Source organism: Acomys minous, assembly GCF_964271855.1.
Source record: "Acomys minous genome assembly, chromosome: 5".
In the NCBI taxonomy this organism is placed as follows: domain Eukaryota; kingdom Metazoa; phylum Chordata; class Mammalia; order Rodentia; family Muridae; genus Acomys; species Acomys minous.
This window is the reverse complement of record NC_140494.1, coordinates 50,540,951-50,559,019: the sequence shown is the minus strand read 5'-3', so window position 1 is coordinate 50,559,019 and position 18,069 is coordinate 50,540,951. Positions and strand designations below refer to the sequence as shown.

The following is an 18,069-nucleotide window of genomic DNA, read 5'->3' as shown; positions in this document are numbered from 1 at the left end:
GGATTTCTTCTTATCTGTTCATGCCATTCTACTTTTACTCTCTCTTAAAATAAATTCTCTGATCAGATAAAATAATCAGTCTTATCTGAGTTCAGGAACCCAAGGCCTTGGAAGTGACCCTATGCTCTCTTTACTTACTGAAAATATACTTTATGTAGCAACTATTCTCAGTGTTTGTTTTCAGTTTGATAGTCACTGTGAGACAGAGCCCATGGAGCTAGAAACTAAACACTGTATTTCTTGCAGGTCAGTATGTTCATACGTAAAGCATACACACAAAAAAACATAAAATCCATCATGAGCATTGCAAACTTTTTGTTGTTAACAACTTTACTCACATCAGTGTTCTAAATGTGTTCAAAATGCCTTATAAAGCTGTCTCTTTTAGTCCTATATAAGAACTCTGGAGATAAGCTTGTCTAGTTTGCATCAAATATATCCCCTCCTTAACACTCAGATGGTCAGAAAGTATGGAGGAATTTTAATCCAGAAACATTGCTACTCTGCCTAGAATATGAACACTCACTTAGCACACACAATAAATCCCAAACAGCAAAATAAAGTTATATGGTAGAAGGAAGCAGACATGTTTGAAAGTGATGTCTAATTGAGAGGCAGACAAATTTTAAACAACACTGAATAAAAAACACATTGCTTATAATTCATATTATTTTAAAATTCAGTCTGAGTGGAATTTTATTTACTATAAACAGTTTCATTTTTTTCCACTTTGATGAGAGTACACAAATACCACCTCTCCCATGAGATTCCAGAAGCACATTGTTTTGACAAATTGATATTTTTTTCTTAGAGAAATAGTACAAAAGCATTATAATAAAAATATTTAATGAGTAAATTGTTTAAATTGGAACAATCTAAAGAACAATAAATATCAGAACCATATAATTAGAATACCTTCACAGTAGTTGTAATCATTAATGTTTTCTTGGCAACCAAATACGAAGAACAAAACAAAAAGTATCTTTTAATAGAATTTATTCAAACATATATAACTTGTACTTAATGTGAAATGAACACTGACAGAGAATTTCTATCTGCAAAGGGGATATATTTGTTTTGAAATATTACTATTTTTTTCACAATTAAAAAAAGATGCTGTCAATTAGAAATAACTTTACATGTCAATATCACCATTGTACTTTTAATACAATAAAAATAGTGATAACAATTTTTCATACGTCATTGATTCTTCAGATGAGATCTTGCCCACAATATTATTATGACCTTCTTTTAAGAGTGTTGAAATGTTACTGTAATAATTTTAAATACCCTGTCTAAAATTTGCTACATGAAAAATTAGGTGGAATCTGATTTTATTTAGAACTTTCATTTACACCTAATGTCAGCTTGTCACGGGGAAAGTTAATTCCAAGTGATTGAGTTGCTTAATTACCCTTGGTCTCAGTGAACATATTCTTTAAAATGTGCTTATTTCCTCACATAGCTATTTTGAGAAGCATCTGGATTTTGAAATAATGTTCTTAAACTGAAAAGTGCAGTTTGCAGAAAGAGAGACAGAGAGAGAGAGAGAGAGACAGAGAGAGAGAGAGAGAGAGAGAGAGAGAGAAGAGAGAGAGAGAGAGAGAGAGAGAGAGAGAGAGAGAGAGAGAGAGAGAGAGAGAGAAACATTGATAAATTTCTGTTACATGTAAAACCCGACATAGGTCCTTCTTAAAACCATAAGATAGCTAACCCATGGTCTATAGAAGAGCTGGATGAATCACCTGCACTCATTAGCAAAGCAATCTGAGTGGAACAGTATATAGGAAACAAATTAGAATGTGTTACCAGGGCCCCATCAACCTTGTAAGATTCAAAACAAGCATCACACATTCCATTTCAGGGGAACAACTATGTAATAAATAAGCTCCTAAAGGCAATTATCAGTCTTAGAAGTTGCCAAAAGTTGTATTAAAAGGGATGGATGCAAATAAATAGTGAAGATTTTAAATCACTTTCTTTGTTCATGAACCATACATAAAACTAGAGCTTATGTAAAGGTGAATGTTTGTATCATAGACAAACTGCAGTCTTTTACTATATTAGCACATGGAATATCTATTTGCTTTCTTCGTGGAGTGAACACAACACAGGTGGTCTCTTACATTCTTATGCAGTTCTCTACTTGCCAGGTGATAAGTAATATTGCAAAGATGATTATTGGTTAGAAAAAGATTGGCCAAATAAACCATAAGATGGGTTCCCCAAAATGGGCCTAACCAAAATGATTATAACTCAGAGAACTTTGTCAATCAGATGAACTAACTCTTTATGCATGGAGGACAAAGTATGTGTTTGAAATACCAGACTGAATTAGTAACCTAAGAAACAAATTTAAATGACAGATATGTGCAAATCTAGTAACTCCTAGCATTAATTATTCCTAGCTGAGTTTTTAATTCTTAGATTAAGAGGTCAACACTTCCTGTATTATTTCTACACTAATGTAGCTACATTTCTCTACCTGGAGGAATTTACAGTGATAAATTTCACATAGTGGGATTCCCCAGTCACCAAGAAATAACTAAAATAAATACAGCACTATTTGAAGCTTCAAAACACCCATGGGAGCCAGGCATGGTGGCACACGTCTTTAATCCCAGCACTAAGAAGCAGAGCCAGGTGCATCCCTGCGAGTTTGAAGCCAGCCTGGTCTACAAAGTGAGTCCAGGACAGCCAAGATAGCATAGAGAAACCATGTCTCAAAAAAACCAAAAAACAAACAAACAAAACACCCATAGATAAATCTTCATCCTTGCCTAGCTTCTGTAGTCTACAATCGTGCAGGTATTCACCATCATCTGGTTCCAGAGAATAAGTGTACTGATAGGAAGGCATGGATGCTTTATCTACTTCTCATAATCATTAGAAGAATAAGAAGGAAAACATCATGTTTAACGCATTTTCTCAGAGTTCCATATAGTGAAATAGTGAACCTTTCTCAAACAGTGTGCCTGCTCAGGGAAATTCTATGTTTCTCTATAATCCTGCAGTGTTCTTCTCTGTGAATTTATCTGACAATAAAGCATATTAGTCGGTGTCTAGGACTTTCCCACTGCATTACTATTTCTCTCTACATTGGTGATAAAGGTCCAGCCATCTTTGGGCCTCTTGCTCAAAAATAGAATTCTTCTGAAGAAGAGGCAGAATTGATAAGCCCTATGCCTGAGATGTCATATTCAATCTTTATGTGAAGAAAGAAACAAGATCTTTTTCTGGCTATATATTTCTATCGTACTGAATTTCTTCAATTTCTCTGCTTTGACCCAAAGATTATTCGTATGCTTTAGGAAGAATATTGTGAAACAAACTGATATTATTTTACTGTAAAATATTTTTTTATCATGCAACATCATTTCCTTCTGTTCTCATTTTCTTGCTAAATTTTCTAGTTGCAAGTGACACCAATGTGAGAATTTTCTTAAATTTTTATGTGTTTTTATCTTAACTTTTTATTTCTTTTTTTCAATGTGAGAATTGAGTATTTGTTATACATCCCTATCTTATCTAGCCAAATATTAGTTTCCTATATGTATTCACGTTATAATCACAGCTCTTAAAATATTTTAGAACTCTATCTTTATTCTGTAATGTGTTTTCCAACTGAGAGGCAAACAGGACCATTTGTTTTAATTAATTTATTCCTTGATCCAAATGTTCACAATAGGAAAATGACCTACACACCAACTTGTGAAGCTCGTGAGCTCTTTCATTATATACACATATCACTCCTGCCAATAATTTCAGTTTCCATGTAGCTAGATGGACAAGATAACTGATGGTTCCTTTGTTGAAGGGAGACTGTCTGCTCTCGCTAATTTGTGCTGACATTGTTACTCTCTATTGTAAGGTTTGATTTTATTTTGTTTTGTTTTGTTTATTTTCTAAACCAAGCAATTATAAAAGTTCAAGATTAAGTTGGGATTTTTTCCCAAAGCAAATTATTTTTTCTTTATCTTGTGTTTCATTATATTGAAGTACACATTTTTTCATATAATTATTTCCAGGATTTCATGAAGTGGTAAAAATAAAATTGCTTTGTACAACTGTCTCATTTACTAGATTTATGTTAAACATCACTAAAACCCCCTATAATTTGTAATATATTGTGTTAGAGAACTGCATAGAGTACCGAAAGGAATATGAATGTAATTGGAAAAAAAAATCAGTTTTGGGCAAGAGAATGCATCATTCTCCTACTGGGAACTTATATTGGATTGTTTAATTTTGATTGTGGTTATGTGAATGTTGTATGAACTTGAAAGATTGTGGAATCACCTTTGAGAACGGATTCTGGGTATATCTGTGGAGAATTACCTTGATTTAAATTAACTGTGCTGAAGTGACCCACCCACTATGGCTATTACTGTGTGCTAGCTAGAAGCCTGGACTATAACACATGCAGAAAATAAACTGAGCAGTGGCACCCATGCGGTAGTCTGAGTCTCGATTTTGGATGCAATGTGAGCAGTTGCTATAAGCTTCTGAGCTCTCTCTCTCTCTCTCTCTCTCTCTCTCTCTCTCTCTCTCTCTCTCTCTCTCTCTCTCTCTCTGCCTTTCACCCTCCCTCCTTGCCTGGCTCTCTCTCCTTCCTCAATCTACACCATAATACACAGCACTTTGATCTGTGATCTAGGATAAATCCCCTTCTTCAAGTTGCCTTTGTCACTTGTGTATCTCACAAGTAAGGAAACACCTGACAGGTGTAACTACTTTTTCTTTATGTGGTGATCTTTTCAAATGTCTTGAGTTCACTGTATATAACACTGAATACTGTTCAGAAACCGAAAAGAACAAAATTGCTAGCTTTAGAAAAACCTTGCCTTCCCCTGCTCCCTTTCCTTTATCCTCTGGATTAGAACAGGATGGTAAATTGGATAGGAATCTCTGGATACTTGGGCAGATTAGTGAGTTGATACCTAGGAACACTTTTTTTTTTGATAAAAGTTTTTTTATGTCCTTAATCATATTTATTTTGGTCTATTTACATTCTAGAAGTGATAACATCTGAGTATTGAGCATGGAACAGAGGAAAAGTAAGCAATTAGCACATATTTGCATTAACTTGTATTTGTAAAGGTTAATTAGCATCCAGGGAATTAAAAGAAGTAGAGAGGCAGGATTTTGTCAGGAAACATATGGCATAAAGCCTGTGGCATCCCCCGATTTTTCTAAGGATTACAACCTAGGAATCAAGACCATCAGTACAGTGTGACATTTCAGAGCTTCGCTGAGAAATGTTTAGTGAAAGCATCCGGTTAGAGGCGATGATTTGTGAACCTTGGTGTCACTGACATTAGGGGGAAGGTTTTGTTGTATTTTGGTGTGGGATTTTTCTGTGTGTACTACCAAAGGTTTCATTATATACCTGCTTTCTATTAAATAAGAGTAAAATTATCCTGTCTAATATCCTTGAAATACTGGTTATCAAAAGGGATATATGTTTTCTGGGGGGAAAGAAATTTCTTAATCTCTTAGATATGTTGTATAGCAAACATCAGACCATAGTTTTTGAATGTGTGGAAGCACAGGTGACCGATGATTCATAATTTCCCAACTTTGTAGGGAAGTGTCTTCAGGTGGCATGAGTCTGTGGATACATGAGATAATTGAAAAATTCTGAGAAACTTGGCACTAAGAAGAAATAATAGAATATCAAACATAAGAAGAAATTCATCATACATGCCTTCCATATTCTATGTGACTAAGGTAACAAGGGTCTAATCTTCTACAAACCCAGAGAGATATATTCTGTTTATTTAAGATTTATTATGTTTTAAGTCTCTGAAATTACATGGTTCTCAAAGGTTTCACATACGTTATTTCCTGTGGTTGTTGTAAGCCATTTTTATTAATATTTAGCATTAAATTCTAAAAATACAATTTATTAGTACACATAAATGTCTGAATAGTTAATTTTTTTCAGCATTAAAATTTGTAGTTGCTGTTCTTATATATCTTCATATGTGTATTAAGTCAGTAATTTTAATCTATCTAGGCATTAAACTCAAGATGTTATGAAAAATAATATTCTTTTTCTAGTGAAATAGAATGTTATCTTTGATAGAAATAAGTTAATAATATATGAACTTTTAATTGCTTCAATTTTTTCAGCCTTATGTTTTATAGAGTGTTCTGTGTATTTCTTTAAGGTTTCTATGATGATTTTTGCCTTTTCAGTCATACAACAAATTAAAAATCAGCTTATTAATTTACATATGCAGAAAATAAGCTATCATTTATTTTTAATTTCCAAGTTGAAAATTCCTAGTCTGTAGATCTGTTTTTGTGAAAATATCCCATTTCTGTTCTTTGAGCAGGGTCATTTAGTGAAAGGGAATCCTTATGGCCTAGTTGGGCTTGACCTACAAACCTAAGCTCTTACACTTTCAAGGTCACCAGCTTTCTACTTTGACAGAAGTAGATCATTGTCTACTTTGAAGATTATTGTCACATGTCAGAGAAGATTATATTAACAATGCGGCCTTTCGTAAGAATATGCAAAATGGAAAGAGACTTCATTAAGAATTCTTACCAAAGTTCTCAAGGCACTTTTTCCAGGTGAGTTGGTTTTTTCTTTCCAACCCACTACCATCTCCAAATGCTAAGCCTGGATCTAGACTACGTGTATTACTCACTGTTCCTTTCCTACTTAAGTCTCTTTCTTTTCACTTCCCTCTCCCCAACCCATGACTCTTTACAAACTCACAAGCCTGACTCCTGAGTCCTGTTCCTACCATACCTTTGCTGGGTCAGTTGCTTCTTTCTTTTAACTTTATTGTATAAAATATTTTTAATGGCAATTATACATCTTAGCATATTGCTTATGTATCCTGTTCAGATATTAACCTAAACATTTTCCTACTAATTCTGAGATTCTCCATTCCAGAGCTAAAAATTTCCCATAGTAGGCCACATTATGGCTGTAGCCCAGTTATATACTCTTTATATAGTGCTAGCTATAAGCTTACTTTTCAAATTTGTGTGCATTTCCCTCCCTCATAATATTCTTATTTCATGATTATGACATTGAATCATGCAACTGGGGATTGATTATCTGAGTCTCTTCCTGCCTAAGTTGAAGGTTTTGAGGGGGGAGTTTACTCTGATTTATTTTATTTCTAGTTTTGTTTTTGCAAAGCTTCAGATATCCATATGGCCTGTGTATTAGAGACTTTTCTCATTTTGAGAAAATGCCAAATTAAAAAAAATTAAGGAAGGAAGGATGTATTTTGGCTTTTGGTTCTGGGGTAGAGGGTCTCAGCCTTCCTAATGCTGTGACTCTTGAATAAAGTTCCTAATGTGGTAGTGACACCCAACCATGAAGTTATTTTCATTGTAACCATAAGGTTATTTTCATTGCTACTTCACTACTGAAATTTTGCTACTATTATGAGTCATATTATAAATAGCCATGTTTTCAGATGGTCTTATGGGATGCCTCTAAAAGGGTCATTTGATCCAAGATGGGACATGACCCACAGGTTGAGAACCACTGTTTAGGGATAGCCTGTCTCCTTGTGGAGGTTATGTCAGAACCGCAGGTGGTAAAGGCAGCTGGTCACAACTGTATCCGTAGCTAGGAATCACAGGGATGTGAATACTAGAATTGAACCTGTGTTCTCTTTTTTACTTGGTTGGTCCTGTATCTAGTCCATGAAATGGGTCTTCTAGCCTCAATTAATATTCCATAGATAATCCCCCAAAGCATCCCCAGAAATTCCTCCTATCCTAATTTTAAATCTCATCATATTGGTAATTATGAGTAAACAGCATACCCTACAATTATTCTGAGGCTTTCTTTCTACTTGTTACCATGCACAGCTACAAAGTGTTTAGGACATGGTGAAAAAAAACCACAATGAAGATGCAGTAAGCATCAAATCCGTGCATGTCTGTTTTCTTGTCACCTCCTGGCTTCTGGAGATTCAACTCTGCTCTTATAAAGTTCTAGAATACCCTTTCCTCCCCATGAACTAGAAATCTGGTAAATATCTTTGGAGAGCCCAGGTGTCTATTTGGAATTCTAGGCTTTGGTTTTTCCTTCAGCATTTCTCTAACTCATACATTTGTAGAGTCTCTTTCTCCTTACTGTGGACTTCTGCCTCTGCAAAGTCTGTTCTTTAGTTCTTAGCCACATACATCCAATAACTTCACTCAAAAATAAGGCCAGTGACCAATACTTAGAATGAGTTCTATTCTGTGCTGTTACTCCAAAGATAACTCACTGCTTTTATAGACAATTGATACATCTATAGTTATAATTATTGCCATTTATGTGTCATATTATGGAACATGCTATAAAATCTTAGGTTTCAATTTCATACAATTTCCCACTAGGTAGCTTTGACCACTGAAATCAGTTTTGGATTAAATTTTTTTTTGTATTGAATGCAATTAATATAATCTTTGATACAAAATACAACTCATACTTGAAAGGGAATACAATAGTATGTTCAAAGCCAAATATGGCAGTATTGACTCAGGTTTACCTGAGTAAGGTGTTCTGTTCTATCAAGTTTTACAATAATAGCAATCAGAGTAATAACCAAAGGCCCTCTGTAAGACATCGTATAGCTAGTTTCTATGGGTAATCATCCATGTTATTCAAAGTTACTACAGAAATACCCCTGTGTTTTTCTACCAAGTTCTTTATAGAAAATTCTTAACAGAAGAGAGATAAGTCATACTGAATGTGCATGACACCATCCCCTTGGCTGGTGTCCCAGACTTCATAAAAAAGAAAGTGTGAAAAATATTGCTCTCTTCTGAGTGCAGATGTAAGTGACCCTGTGTCTTACAATCTTGATCCTATGTTTCTCTCATTACGGCAGGCTGTACTTTCAACCCATAGCTGAAACAAGACTTTGTTCCCTGGGCTGATTCTTATAAAATATTTTTACACATTGACAATGACAGTAACAATGTACTGAGCTGTAACGAATTAGGAAAACATCTGGCCAAAGGTTTAGAGCTCTTGAGAAACACCTAGCATTAAGCTGATGGGATGTAATGGTCTACTAAGGTCAAATGTTCACCTGAAAGTCCAATTGCCCCCAAATCATGACTTTCATCCTACTAGCTCATTTTCATTTACTTTTCAAGCAAAAGAGATGTTATATTCTGATACGCAGAGAGGAGAGAGACCTCTTCTTCAATAAATATTTACTGAAGAATGGAGGAGTAAAGTGTGGTAAAAATTCCAATTCTTCCCTTCCTGATATATGTGAAAGTTTCTGGTGAAGTGTCTCACACTAAAATGGAACACACATAGGAAAAGACTGAAAGAACAAAGGTAAAATTACAGAGTTTGTGTTTTAAAAGGAAGATATTTCTATGGTATGTAAAGATGTTATTTTCTGCTAGAGTCCAGGAACGACTCTACATTAATTTGGAATTTTCTGAGTGTGTGTAAGAAGATGAGTAGAAGTTGTGGCACGTGAGGCACAGGGAGATGTCACGGGTCTCAAATTTGTGGTGTTTAAACATATTCAATAGGGAAAGTTGGGGAGAATAATGCTGATTGCAGTGGACATAGCATTGAACAAGATGAAAGAGTACTCTTTCTGGAGTTAGAATTTGATATAGGTGAGTTCATTCTACAGGAAGTGGTACACCCTAGGCAAGTGGTCCTGAGTTGTATAAGAAAATAGGCTGAGCAAACTATGACCTGAAAGCCAGTAAGCAGTGTTTCTTCATGAATTCAGGTTCAGTTCCTGCTTCTTGCTTCCTCCCATGTTTACCTGCCCTGATTTTTCTTCGTGACTGCATTTGACCTGATAATTGTAACGTGAAATAACCCTTTCTTCTGAAAGCTGATTTTTGGTGTGGGGTCTTATAAGAACAGTACAAACCTTAACAGAGGTAATAATTTTATTATGCTTTGACAGAAAGCATGTAAACTATGAAAACATATGGTCTATCATTTTATTGTGATTTTTATCCTTATACTTGGGAGATCAAACTCTTGGCTCTGGGTTCCTTCCTTAACTGCTGTAGCATTTATAGCACATATTCCTTAAGGATGGCAGGAATTGATGCAAATGTTATAAATCATAATTTCCAAAGCCCTTGTTTTGAAACCCACAAATGATAAATATAATGTATAACAATAGGATGATACCTATCACAGAACAAATCTTGTTCAAAATAATAGCATAACATTTTATGTCTCCTATAAACAGTCACATATAATATTTCCATGTGTGTGTGTAATGTGCATATATATGCCATCATAGGTAGTGTACATTAAGTGGAATAATCTAGTTTTTGGAACTTCGTGAAACAAAATAGATTCTTTTCCACATAATTCATTGTGTGTAGCCATCCTTGAGTATGTGTGTGTAAATACATGGAAAGACATTCTGGTTCCACATTCTAACCACCTAAGAAATCTTGGGACAACTGTTTTCTTTTAAAAATATGCATGTCTTCTTTTGTAATAGATATTTAGTCAACACTATAAGAAGTAATTCATTTTTTAAAATAAATAAATAAAATAAATTCCTTTGTTTATTCTGGATAAAAGCATATTATCATGGGTAAAATATCCTGTCATTTTTATTAGAAACAATTTCTGGCTGTTACTATCTACTCTTTCTTCTGCAATGTTCTCTGAGCCTGAAGTACCAGAGTTATAGATGTATCAAACAACATGGCTTTTTAAAATATGACCTGAACAAGTACAAAACCAATTACTATGCTATAGGAAAGGAAGAAAAATTTTGGGGCCCCATTAATAGTCAAAGAACTAAAGGCAACTAAGAAATGCCAAGAGCAGGAGAAATAGTCCTCGTAAGGGGTCACCCCACAACTGTTTATGCAACACCAAATAGTCATTCTGTAATTCCACTCATATAAATAATGCCAAATAAACTAATGTATTTGCATATATTTAAGCATATATATAATATGTATGTTTGTATATATACATATGTGTGTGTATATGTGTGTGTCTGTCTGTGTTAAGAAAAGAAAGGTAGCTGGGTGTAGTGGGGCATGTCTTTAATTCCAGCACTTGGGAGACACAGGCAGGTGGATCACTGCGAGTTGGACGCCAGTCTGGTCAACAAAGTGAGTCCAGGACAGCCAAGGCTACCCAGAGAAACCCTGCCTTGAAAAAAGAAAAAGGAGAAGAAGAAGAAGAAGAAGAAGAAGAAGAAGAAGAAGAAGAAGAAGAAGAAGAAGAAGAAGAAGAAGAAGAAGGGCAAAGATTAAAGATTTAAGAGAGAGCAAAAGAGAGGCTGAGTCCATGGACAGACTGGAGGAAAGAAAGGAGCAAATGCTGAAATTCTATTTAATATTTCTAAAATTAATAAAAACATTGTCAGAGATATACTATTAAATAGTACCCTCACAATGTGATTTTTTTGTTTTATTTTTATTTATTTATTTTTTAATTTATTCTTGTTACATCTCAATGTTTATCCCATCCCTTGTATCCTCCCATTCTTCCCTTCCTCCCATTTTCCCCTTATTCCCCTCCCCTATGACTGTTCCTGAGGGGGATTACCTCCCCCTGTATATGCTCATAGGGTATCAAGTCTCTTCTTGGTAACCTGCTGTCCTTCCTCTGAGTGCCACCAAATCTCCCCCTCCGGGGGACATGGTCAAATCCTCACAATGTGATTTACAACATTATATTTCAAAATTTTCTTTCTTATGAGTAAACTGAACCAGCATCTACCATTATGTTTTGTTGAAATATTAGACTTTTGACAACCCCAAGTCAAATAAAACAACATTTTCAACCATATCTACTAATTTCTTTTATAATTTTAACTTTTACATCAAATTTTATATTTTGGATTTGCTTAGAATGTTCTGTTTGCTTACTTGCCTATAGAGAGCTAATTTTCCTAGAATATTGTTTTGAAATTTTTGGTTTCCTACCCTTAAATTTCTTGGTATTTCTTCAGAAAATCAGTTGTCCAAAAATGTGTCTATTTATGGTTTTGATCGTGTTTTTTTCATGTATTTGATGATCATTTTGATAATAACATGCGTTTTGATGACTGCAGCTGTGGAACAAACTTACACTTCAAGCAAATAATTTTCCAAAATGCTTTTATTCAAAATAATCTCAGTGATTCCAGATGTTTTGAGTTTCCACAACTATTTCAGTATCACATTTTTTGGTTTTTATTTTTTTAAAAAACGTGAGATCTGAGCTTTAAAAATATATTTCATTCAGTTTACAGATCAACATGAGAATTCTTATTTTAATTATCTTAACATTTTCATTCCCTGGCCTTTGAATATTTTATAATTTACTTACAGTTTATAATTATCCAGAACATTTATTGTTTGTTATACAAGTTTTGGACTTACTGTATAAATGTCTTGTATTTTCTCATTTGTTCATCAATATCATTTTTTACATAATTTTTACTCATATTTTTACTTTCAGTTTCATTATTTTTATATAAACACTATGTAAATATATATGTACACAGATATTCATGCATACACACATACCTACATGTCATATATCTTCTAATTTTGCAAATAATATAGCCATATACTCTGTATTTATGTCTATTTTCTATATTAGGATGTAATATGTGTGTGATGTTTATGTGTGTGTATTTATGCACATATTAAAAAATTTAATGAATGATACTTTAAAATTTACAATAATAACCAATTATAAAGGCTCTAAAAATCATTTGTAAATTATGACTTAAAATTATTGCTCTCAGCTCTTGAACAGTTTTAAATTTTTTTTCATAAATCACATATAACAATAGTTATAGTCTTTCTGAGTTCATGAATATTGAATTTAATTGTATCAGTCATGTACACCTTGTGCTAAATTACTAAGGTAGTGGAAAAGGCATCCTTACATATGAGTGTTGAAATCATTCTGACAGAACTGGCTGTGGAAGAGGAGCTGCTTTGTCTGCAAAGCTCTGATCTGCAGGGAACACTGGACTGCTGCTGGCCAAACTCCAAGAGGCGAGAGTCAGCCAGCCGTGTCTTTAGTCATGAATGCTGATAATACTCTATTTCTCTGAGCCAAAGGACATTAGGAAGTTAGAAATTCTTTTCACTTCAACTGAAGTCCATGTGGATATTTCCCAGGGGCCTTGCCTTCCCCTTGATATTAAACCTTAGGACAGACAGATAGTAATTCTATCATATAGCTTGGATTTGGGCTCCTTTCTTCTGAGAAAATTCATAGGGCATGATTATATTACTATGAAATAGAATGCCTGTACGATTTACAGGTGGATTGTGTCAAGCACTTAGAAATAAGAAATGAGAAATCACGCTATGAAGTCTTGCCCAAAATAAATTAAAAACATTATTTCTGAAGATTTTTGCAACTAGGTAGAGATAGCTATATTGCCAAAGTTCAAAATGAGTACATTTTGTAGACAGTTTTGAAATGATCAAGGAAAATATTTCATTACTTATTAAATATTACTAAAATATCTAATGAGATGAGATATTTCTACTAATGATAGAAAAATGTTCTCAATACAAACCCTTCTTGAGAGAGCATGTTTGAATGGAGCATGTTACTTTTTCTGGCGTGTAAAGCAGTGGTGTGTCTGGGGTAATGTGTCTGGTCATCCAGGATTCCCTTATATAGATCTGGATGACCATTCAGAATCCCCCTACCTTGAAGAAGACTGCTGGACCTCTAAAATTTTGCCATTGGATAAGTACAGGTAGCTAAAAGCAACCAGATTACCTGGGAAGAGAAGGAGAACTTTTAAATTAAGTTTCAAAGACTTGCTGATGACAAAATCCAAGATTTTTCTACCAAGTTTAACATGATACAAGCTAGAAATTGAAAGATTGTATATCATTTCAACACTCATTATATGAGATAGAGACAGGCATGCAGTATCATGGGTGTTTTTCAGCTATAAACATTTAACTTCATTGCTAAACGTGATATTTATTGATTAATGTTAAAATGTAAAAAAATTATATAGTTTAGACATATGTTACATTAAATACTGATTACATTTCAAAATGTGATGAATTCAGAAAAGCTCATAAAATTTTATTAGTGCTTTATATTTTCCACAACTTGAGATGTACAACTGTACTACAGGTTAATTATCAAATAAAGCAGAAACATAGCCTTCTGCACAGCAATCATTTTGCTCATTATTTTCATAGGATCGCACCTCCTCACCAGGCAGCTGTGAGAAGAGGATACTAATGACACCAGAGTGAGTTCGAACAGATGAACCTACACACCTTTGTCTTCAATGTGATCAAACCACCCATATGTTGGATTTCTGCATTATGTCCCTGAATTTGTACATCAATGATCCTTTAATGCATTTGTTTTCTAAGGATTTTCACTGGAAGCTACCAACTGATAGCTGTTACAAACATTTTCAAAGAAGGAAATAGAGAGGTATCATCAGAAAATATTATAGTCTCTTCGTGTATGCTCCAAGAAGGGATGATTGAAACATATAAGGCACTGTACATTGAAATATGATATTACACACATTTTGGGCAACAAAATTACCAAGAATTTTGATTTATATGCATGTTGCTACTACAAAGGGAACTTGTACATTAGGAATAGCATTAATTGTTATCCTTCAGTGCTTCTCATGAGCAAGTACGTTTTATTTTAAGCTTGTATATGAAGAGATTTGTGCTTTAGTTTTTATTTGAGTTGTTAAAGTCATGTAAAGTCCTTAGGTGTAACTTATAAATCTTATCATTAACAGTATATAAATGTTAATGCACATTGCTTCATATACATAGGATATAAAAGTTTATACAGTTTAGACATCTGTTATATTAAACACTATATTTCAAAATGTGAATTACGATAAGCTCATAAAATTTTATTAGTGCTCAGTATTTCCACAAGAGTTCAGAAAACATTTCAGGTTAATTAATAGATAAAGCAGAATCCTTTGTCTATAACTTTTTGGATAACATATATTGTCTATTGGATATACTTTTAAAAACATTATACTGAATCTATTTTTAAAAGTGACAGAGTGTAGCATAAACAGGACTTCACCACTGTTTATTACAGTTTATATCAAGAAGTACTACCTCATTTGTTTTCAGTGTTTCAGGGGTCTTAATGGCAAACATCACTGAAAAAAATTGTTTTACATGTTGGCTGTCAACAATGAATAACATCTTCTCCAATAAAATATCCTTTACAATAAACATACTTCCATTATCATACCAAAAGTATTTTGTTATATCTCAGTATTTATGATGTTTCTGAAATGTAATACAAACCTTCATGTGACTAGTTTCATCACTGAAACACTCCTTTTCTTTAGTCTGCCACTGTATGCACAATTGTGTATTTCTTACAAATACACAGTATGCATTCACATACCTTCTACATTGTGTTAATTACTCGTAGAGAGTTGCTGGTTTTGAATGTGAAATGGCTCCTTGGGCTGAGCTGGTTGAGTATTTGGTCCAGGCTGATGAAATTCTTTGGGAAGGTGGTAGAACTTGAGGAGTCAGACACTTGCTGGAGGTGGTTGGTAAGTGTGGTCAGGCTTAGAAGTTTTATAGCTCGTCCCCGTTTCCTATTCACTATCTGCTTCCTGACTCTGGATATAATATGACTGTTCAACACTTGCGCAGCCTCTGTAGCCTGCTGCCTTATTGCTGCTGAGTGATGGAACTATCACTTTGAACTACATACAGAGAAAGGCCCTCCTTTTAAAAATTTCTTTCCATCAGGTAGGTTCTAAAAAATGAAAAGGTGCGCATAATGCTCTATTATAGATAAAGGACTTTAGGGGGTAAATACTAAGCACAAATTTCCATAAAAGTAAAACATTTATGTACAAACAATACATTAAACTATAATACAATGTTTTCTTGCTATTTTTCCCCTTTATTTTCACATTAACTCTATCCACTCATCCTTACTTTTCTCAAGACTCAAGTATCTGTTATCCGTTGATATTAACATCCTTCCCCAATAGGAAGATAAAATACTATTTTTGATTTGTGTTCTACAAAGTGGCATTAGGGCAAATAAGAATGACGTTAACTGTTTGAAAGTAATGGACACAACATGTGTCTGTATGCAAAAGCTTGTGATAGTCATAATTAGGCTTGAATCTCTAATCATCTAATCATTTATGAGTTTTGGACCTGATATAAAGTAAATGATTAACATCATTTGTCATTCTAAAATTCGTGACAAATGGACTGTAAAGCTTCTGTATTTCATGATGGATACATATTCCCAACTGAAAATCCTGACAGAGATGTGGTTCACTAGAACTGAATCAATTAGTTTTAAAATAGAATAGCAGTTCAGGTCTATTTCATCTGAATGCAGTGAGTCCTTAGAATTTTTGTGAAAGTATTCATGGACTTTAATATGTCATAAATTAAACTGTCTGTATATAATTATGCCATTTTTATCACAATTAAACTACCTTAGTATATGTCCTGCATAATTATAATTCTTTAATGAATGATTTTGTTATCATGTAATACAATAATAAAATTTAAATGTGATCTGTTTTAAGATTTTATAGGCCACTAAAAACCTCATATTTTTATAACAGGATGAATTATTTTATCAGCATCCTTCCTGTCACCCTTAAAAGAGTAGAATTGTGCTACCGTGTTTCATTTTAAATGGCAGGCAGGTTGTAGAGTGTGGCATTACTTTGAGAAGGCCACTGTCATTTGATTTTGCATATTTGGGTTGTACGTATGCTACCTCTACTGATGCAATATTTCCTTTGTAAAATTATCTCTTATGGTGGATTTACCGATCATTAACTTTACTGTAAAGACCTAAACTGTACATCTTAATGTAGTTTTCAGCTAATCTGGTTTTGCAACTGCAACAGCTGGTAGCTCCCAAATAAGGTAAGAGAGAAACAAGGTTGCCCATGTTCTGTATTTTTTTTTCTTTCTTTTCTCTGCCACATAAAATCTAGCTCTAACATTTTATTTATTTGTCATACTAGCCATCCGTTGTTTTGTGTACCAGAATGCCCTTGGTGTGCTAGAGTTCCACCTGCAGAGCAATTAGACCAAGTTGCACAATGGTTTGTTAATATTTTATTGCCTTTTCATGCAAATTGCTAAATCAAAGAGCCTGAAACTCAAGTCTCTTCATCCCTGTTTCTTCAGTTTTATTCATTATTTAAAGATTCTTTTACATATTCTCTCCTTTACCACAAGAGCATGTACCTCTTAGCTCTATGCCATTGGAGTCTAAACTTCAATGCTAAGTCTCACTGGGAGCAAATATATTTCATCATAGAAAACAGTATGCTTTCCAGTATTTCTTACTCATGTTGTAAAAACAAGTTAGACCAATTTATTTCCTAATAGTGTCTAATAAAATATTTTGTATTAAAAACTTTAATATTTTAGTTTTTGGCAAAATAAAATATATCTGACCAAATAGCTCAAATACAACGGGAAAGGAAATATCTACAAATATATCATGAGATGCCCATTGATGGATTCAAGAGTAAACATCAACCTTGTTGAATTCTTAAATTTCTAAACTCTCTGCTCATAACAAATAATGTTTCCAAAGATCATTTTTGGGCTCAAAGTTGTAATTATGAGAGCAAAAGAAATTCTTTTCTTTCTCAGGGATCAAGATTTTGAAAAACAATCATTTATTATCCATTCGCTAAAGAACTTGGGCTTTGTTAAGGTAAAGCTTGGGCCTTATATCCTGGCAGAGGAGGAAAAGGAAGCTTACAGACCAATAACACAACAAACAAGCTTTCCTTTGTTGCTCTTAGTTCTTATTCTTGACATGGGAGTCCATTCATAAAATAAGTAGCATATTTTTTATAATTTTAAAAATGTAGTAATTATTTTTTAGAGTCCAATTTGCCACAGACATGAGTAGAAATAAATAGAATAATAGTATTAAGAACTAAATATAACAACAGCAGAAGGAAATGTGTGTGTGTGTGTGTGTGTGTGTGTGTGTGTGTGTGTGAGAGAGAGAGAGAGAGAGAGAGAGAGAGAGAGAGAGAGAGAGAGATTGATTAGACACATTTCTGTTGCCATATTAAAATGCAATGACCAAAGCAACCTGTA

At 33.8% G+C, this 18,069-nt stretch overlaps 1 long non-coding RNA gene across 1 annotated transcript in view; it reads left to right on the top strand.

Moving 5' to 3' along the window:
• The window catches only part of LOC311597650, a 46,146-nt gene extending 30,992 nt beyond the window's left edge, over nt 1-15,154 (top strand). Inside the window, exons 3-5 of the long non-coding RNA XR_014779303.1 lie at nt 5,587-5,730; nt 6,342-6,582; nt 14,158-15,154. This is a non-coding gene — a long non-coding RNA (uncharacterized lncRNA). The remainder of the gene's footprint in view (nt 1-5,586; nt 5,731-6,341; nt 6,583-14,157) is intronic.
• Nucleotides 15,155-18,069: the final 2,915 nt, after the last annotated feature.